Source organism: Sarcophilus harrisii, chromosome 3 (genome assembly GCF_902635505.1).
Source record: "Sarcophilus harrisii chromosome 3, mSarHar1.11, whole genome shotgun sequence".
Classification (NCBI taxonomy): Eukaryota; Metazoa; Chordata; class Mammalia; order Dasyuromorphia; family Dasyuridae; genus Sarcophilus; species Sarcophilus harrisii.
In genome coordinates this window covers 21416667-21423765 of record NC_045428.1, presented here as the reverse complement: position 1 = coordinate 21423765, position 7099 = coordinate 21416667, and the positions used below count along the sequence as shown (strand labels likewise).

Below are 7099 nucleotides of genomic sequence, written 5' to 3'. Positions count from 1 at the left end.
TGCCTATGTTTTAAAAAATTTTTAAATAAATAAATAAATAAAACTTTAATAAAAGAATAAAAAAATAAACTTAAAAAGATACCATCCCATCATATTCAAATCACACCTGTGCCCACTGTCTATATGTATTTTTTCTATCTGCCCTAATAATGAGAAAGTTTTTAGGAGTTACAAGTATCATCTTCCCATCTAAGTATGTAAAGAGCTTAAACTTATTAAGTCTCTTATGATTTCCATTTGCTGTTTAGTTTTTTGTGTTTCTTTCGAGTCTTGTATTTGGAAGTCAGATTTTCTTTATTTTTCTTTCTTTTTGACCAAAAATTTTGATAGTATTTACCTATCATTGAGGAATACAAGTAGGATTTTTTTCACTCAAAATACTCAGATAACTGTTCAGTCATTTTGATAATCATTCTAATTCTTTTTTTTTTTCTTTTGGAGATTTTGGCCCACCAGATTGTCTTGCCATAATTATTTGATCAGTGCTGATTACAGCAACTGCAGCATTAGTAGCTAATGTGATAGCTCAGTATTTTCCAAGGTAAATATCTAGAATGCTAGTTTCCAAGATATCCATTACTGCAGCATTTTGGAAGTTTAGAGATCACTTCATTTTGCCACTGTGCAGGGAATAGCTTCAAATGCTTTTGCAAATTTCTTGATGGCATATTGTTCCAATCCAGGATATGTCTCTTCATAAGATGTGATCTGCTTGGCCAATTTAATTTCTGTTCCTCTACCTCCAGGCACAAGACATTTTTTTCTTATGAGAACGTTGATAGTATCAACACCATCATCTACTGCCCTTTCCATGTCATCCATTAGATTATCTGTAGAACCTTGAAGTATATAGTAGATATGACACTATTTTTCTTTTCATTCTTAAAAACAACCACTTGTATGTCTCTAATCTCAGATGAATAATCACTGTCACAGTGGCCCATATCTTCAAGTATAAGAGGAATCAGTCTGGGAAGAGCAATAGCACTAACAGTTTTTTATAATCCTTGGAGATCTCATTTTGATTTCAACCTGACCAACATTATATTGTTTTTGTATCATAATGTCAACTTTGCCACCTGTTACTGTTACATTTTCACCAGAACAGCAATAGTCTTAACTTGTGAATCTATAAGATTTTTTCTCCTTTTCTAAAATTCCTTAGTTCTGCTCTTCATCAGTACTGTTTCCTTAGTTTCAGTTATCATGCCATCAAATGGACAAAAAGACACTAGCATCTTTCATGGAAATTACATCACCTTCAGTTTCTTTCTTTAAAATCATCCCATAAAACACCGAATCAGAATATATGTCGCAATTCAAAATTTTACACACTTTGTCATCAATATTGAAGTGATCAAAATCAGGAAAAAATACATATATACATGCCTGGGAAATAAGCTTTGCCCAAAAGATTTAATTTCCATACTGCTTGCTCCTAATGGAAATCTGAAGTAAACCTTATATCTCATTAATGGGTTTTTTTGGAAGATATTTTTGTACAACAAACCAAACCAGGAAAATTTTCAGTGACTTTTATGCAAACTATTTTATAATCTTCAATGAAACAAAAAGGTCAATTCTCAGGATTTGTTCAGATAACTCTAGAAGAGCTCTAGAAAACACAAGGACAAAATTTGTGCCATTCTCAAGCTCTTTCATATAAGAAGGCATTACAATCATTTTTGCAGCAGGATGCTGTGCTTCTAGCTTTTAAAAAAAAAGTTGCTGCATTATTTGTCACAAACAGCTTTTCTGGATGATTGACAACCATTTTGTTTATTCCATTTGGTCCATGTGCTGCATGGGTAGTCTGGGCAAACTCCTTCTTTGTGTATTCCTAGACACACCTTCCTCCAATTCTAAATAATGTTTAACTCTTTTCAGCATGTAGGTGAAGTCCAGAGCCTTGGGAATGTGGATAGCCATAGCTAGATGGTAACTTTTCTATTTAGTATTGATCTTTTTCAAGCACTAGGAATGCTTGAAAATACTCTCTTTTATTGAATATCTATTTTTTTTTCTATTGAAGTATTCTACTCATTTTTGCTTGGTAGATTATTCTTGGTTGTGATCCTAGCTCCTTTGCCCTCAGTAATATTGTATTTCAAGGGACCTCTGGACTTTGACTTTAATATTTCTGAGAATTTTCATTTTAGAATCTCTTCAGGAGATAGTCAATTATTTCAATTTCTATTTTACCTCTGGTTTTTATCAAGGCATTTTTCCTTGATTATTTCTCAAAAAGTAATGAATATGTTCTTTTTTTCTATCCTGACTTTCCAGAAGTCCATTTTTAAAAATTATCTTTTCTAGATCTTTTTGTTCAAGGTCACCTTTGTTCAAGGTGAAGATCATTCACATTGTCTTCTATTGTTTTCATTCTTTTTGGTGTTGTTTTATTGTCCCTTGATGTTTTACAAAGTTATTAGCTTCCACTTATTCAATTTTAATTTGTAAACTTTTTCTTCAATGAGGTTTTTGTGTCTTTTTTCCCATTTAATCAATTCTATTTTTCAATAAGTTCTTTTCTTCAAAATTTTTATGCTTTTTTCCATTATGCCTATTCTAATTTTTAAGGAGTTAATTTATTCAGTATTCTTTGTGTGCTTTATTTTACCAAGCTGTTGACTCTATTTTATGATTTTCTTACATACCTCTTAATAATCTTTCAAAGTTTTCCTCTACTCTTAATTTTTTAAATATTTTTGAGCTCTTCTATATATTGAGACTAAAACATACATACATGTGTGTGTATTTCCCCTGGAGACTTTAGAGTAAGCATTTTAAATTTTCTATCTGAGTGTATTTTAATCTTCCTTGTCACCATGGTAACTTTCTATGATTAGATTTTTTTCTGTTGTTTACTCATTTTTCCAGCCTATTTCTTGACTTTGAACTCTTTGCTAAAATGGATCCCTGCTTCCAGAATGGAGAACACATTGTCCCATTCAGAGACACTTCTAGGAACCTGTAAATGTTCAGTTTCTTTAAGGTGGTATGATCTAAGAAAAAGTGTTTCCCACTCTCCTAAACATAAAAGAAAATTAGCAACTAAAATAGGTCCCTATGGTAATGTAGAAAGAGCTGTCCCCCAAGCACTCTTTTCTTCTCTGGAACTGAAAAGAATCCCTGCTTCACTGTGGCCACAAGCTCCAAAGTGCTCATGCTCCTCCACTCAGGACTGAGACTGGGCAAAGCAATAGAACCCTGTCCCCACCATCAACAAAGAGACCCCCATGATCTACTTCTGACCATGGGTTTGACCCCTTTGCTGCCTGCAAACTAAGAGCTCTGCAAATAGTTACTAATGCATTTACTCCAAACCTTCCTCTTCCTGCTTTGCTGGTTTCCATTTTGGGCTGGTATGTCCCATGCTGGACAATATTCCACTGTCACCCTGTTGCAACAGTCCTTTCTTGCCAAAAATTTAAATTGTTTTGGATTGAAAAATTGTTTCAATTCACCCTCATGTGGGGATTTGTTCTAGGTCCTACTAAAGATCTTTGTAGTTGTTTGGGAGAAAGCTTGGGAAAGTCCCTGCCTTTCTTCTCCTTAATGATAGATTTATTCTTTTGTGAATATTCATTAAGTGCTTATAAGGTGCCAGAATTTTTGTTGGATGATATAAAGAGAAAAACAAAATCATTTTTGTCTTCAAGAAACTTACGTTTGTTTATTCGAGACAAACAGCATTACAAAGATGATTATATAATGTGTCCAGTAAATAGAAATTAGGGAAAGAAATTATCAGTGGAGAAAATCAAAAAAAGTTCTTGTGTTAAATTTGAACTAAATTTTTGAGAAAATTAAAAGTAATCAATGGTGGCTTTAACAATTTTTTAAATAGCTGAAAGAGTAACATAAACTGAAAACATGATTGGGGCAGCCCCACTGAAATAAATTCTGTGCTGATACACCTAACAAGCTCACATTTTTGTACACTTAGCAACAATAAGCAACTAGAGCAGAAACCCCCAAGTGAGATGTTGCCATACTTCTATAAAGATAAAAAAATAACAAAGAAGATGAGGGATAGATATTTTAATGACCGAATTCTCCAAAATGAGCAATAAGAATTAAAGGGGCAGTATATTAAATATGATATAGTGGACAGAGTGCTATGTCTAGACTTAGAAAGACTCATTTTTCTGTGTTAAAATCTAGCCTCAGATACTTATTTGCTGTGTGACCTTGAGTAAGTCACTTAATCCTATTTGACTGTTTCCTCATCAGTAAAATGACCTGCAGAAGAAAATGGCAAAGCACTTTAGTATCTTTGCTGAGAAAACCTCACCTGGGATCACAAGGAGTCAGAGAGGACTGAAAAACGATTGAATAATAATAATCATAAAATGAAGATTAAGCCTACATAGATATCCATCTTCACTAGTGGGTTATCAAAAACCAAATGGAAAATGGAAAGAGTACTTGTTTTAGAATTCAGCTTCCTTTCTCTCATTTCCCTGGAGCAGGAGGATGTTTCCACATATCTAAAATGTTATTGAATTAATTTATCTTGGGATAATCCTTTCTATCTAAAAATGAATTCCATTTCCCAAGGGAGGGTGGAGAGAAAACAGCTCTCTCTACATTACCATAGGGACCTATTTTAGTTGCTAATTTGCTTTTATGGACTTTCAGGGTTCTCCACAGAGAAATCCTTTGTCTATGAAAGCCTTCTGAGAGATGTATTGAATTTTCCCATTATCTTTTTTATTCCACTGAAGGTTCAATATGGGGGAGAAACTGGGTCTACTACATCTCCTTTGGATGACAATAGTTCATGCAAAGGTTAACAGAAACAAAAACTAAACAAATAAAACAAAAAAGCACATTTATTTCCACTTCTCAAACACACTGGCTACAGTTTCCCTTGGTTAGATCCCATTTGGAACAAATATAATTATGCCTTAAGATATCTTTGGATGCTAGGCTACAGCCCTGAGGACTGACATTGGGCCATTCTTAGTACTTAACAGAAGCCTGCTGCTCTTGCCAACTGAAGCTCACAGCAGGGGACAGGTGAAAGTAGGAATAATGAGAGTAACTCTGTTAAGAGAACACAAAAGGAAGGAAACAGGTCAGTGATGGGGGGGAAATCCAAAGAAAAAGTTGTGTTTCACTAAAAGTAGAGTTACTAGTAATTGATTAATAAGGCCTGTGCTCTATGCGTAACCCCATATACCTCTGACTTTCTTTTTCTTTTCTTTTCTTTTTTCTTTCCTATTTTAGAATTTAGGACAGAAGGCTCAGGTATTCACTGGGAGGGATTATATCTGGAGCAGAGGAGTCTTGATAAAATTTCAACTGACACTGAATGCTTCATTTATTCAACAAATTAACATGCTTTGAGATGAAAACTCACTGTTTCTTTGAAAATGAGAATGCCAGTGATACAAGACAGGAGAATGGATAAAAGAAGATCACTATGAATTTTAGTTCATTCTTTTGCAAACAAACTTTGGGACCTCAAAAGATTCTGGGCATAATCTAAGATTGGAGGCTACTTGGAAGAAGGCATTTTCTTACCAGGAATGGGAGTTCCCCAGCAGAATAATTAAAGGGCCAAAGCCACCATCTCCCAAAGATGGGGGAAGGTACAAAGCGAAACTTGCTGTGGTTCTCCTGCAATTTCTATTTCTTTGTTTTCTCTTCCTTACTTCCTTGTTTCCTTCTTTTCTTTCTTCCTTCATTTGTTTCTTTCTTTCCTCTCCCTTTCTTCATTTTTCCTTTCCTTTTTTTTTTTCATGCTAATCTTATAGCCATGACATTTATGAAAAATAAGATTCCATTCATAGGTATTGAACTCTGGCTTATTTGGTTTGAGCTAAAGTTTTATATAAGTATATAAAGAGGTGTTGGTTATATTTATGATTATACTGGTTTGGGTAATTTTCGGTAAAGAAATACCTTATAGAGTCTTCGCTACACTTTCTTGTCAAGAAAATTTGCCTGGAACATTCATGGTTCAAGTGAATTGCTCCAAGTCACACAGCCAGCATGTGCCAGAACCTGGTTTTTCTGTCTTCAAAGCTAACTCTCTATTTACTATGCTAACCTCTTTAACTCTGTATTTATGTCTCTATACTATGTCTTTATCTATATTTGTAACCATATAGATATCATCAGGCTCAGCTCTCAACACTTTGGATTGCCTTCCTTCCCAACAGTTTTCTTGTCCATTTTCCTCACCTTTCCCATTTCTAGCTCCCCTTTATGTTTTGTCCCCCCTTTCTGAGTCAGGATTTGTTTTTGTTTTTTTTGTTTTGTTTTGTTTTTTGGAGGGAATTTGTTTTATACTCAGCATTTAACACACAGTTAAAACTGGTTCAAAATTAAATACTTAGTAAATGCTCTATCATCTTTCATTTTTCTATCATCTATCTTTCTATCAATCATCTTTCTATTTCAATAGTTACAGAAATGTGCTTATGTATTATATATATATATATATATATATATATTACACATATTTATATGCATATGTTTGTGTATGTATGTGCAAATTTTTATTTTTTATGACTTCCCCAAAAGAGAACAACAAAAAACACTCTGTTACAAACCATCAAATTACTTTTGCATTTATTTTTCGGTACCAGTAATTTCCCTTAAGTAGAGCATCATATTCTTGAAAGTCAGGGTGATACATATATATTTATATAGTCCCTGTTACTAGAGAAGTTGAGATTCATGGATTACCTGAATTCAGAAGTGGAATTAATTTAGTAGGACTAAAACTGATGGGGTGTATAGCCTGAGTAAGATGAAATACTTGGTGTAGACAGCCATTAAGCTGCCTCAGGAAAGCCTTAAAAGCACATGTCAGCAGTGGTATTGGGCCTGAGAGGAGATACTTCATTTCCATCATGGTGGAGATTCAAATACTTCATCTTTAAAAAAAATGTTTCATCATATGTTCTGTTTTGTCTTCCTTTTCTCACTGTCTGCCATCATGACCTTCAGTAGCATAGATGTATAAGAAATGTATGGTGAGCTGAAAGTTAATATTAATAAGCAAGAAATCTATGATGGAGAGAATACTTTTTTTGTTGAGTTACTCAGAATACACATGATATTTCTCCCTGAGTTCTAATAG

The 7099-nt window shown here is 33.8% G+C and overlaps 1 pseudogene; it reads right to left on the bottom strand.

Moving 5' to 3' along the window:
• Positions 1-430: 430 nt before the first annotated feature.
• Positions 431-1929, bottom strand: LOC100932613 (annotated as a pseudogene).
• Between the last annotated feature and the right edge of the window lie 5170 nt (positions 1930-7099).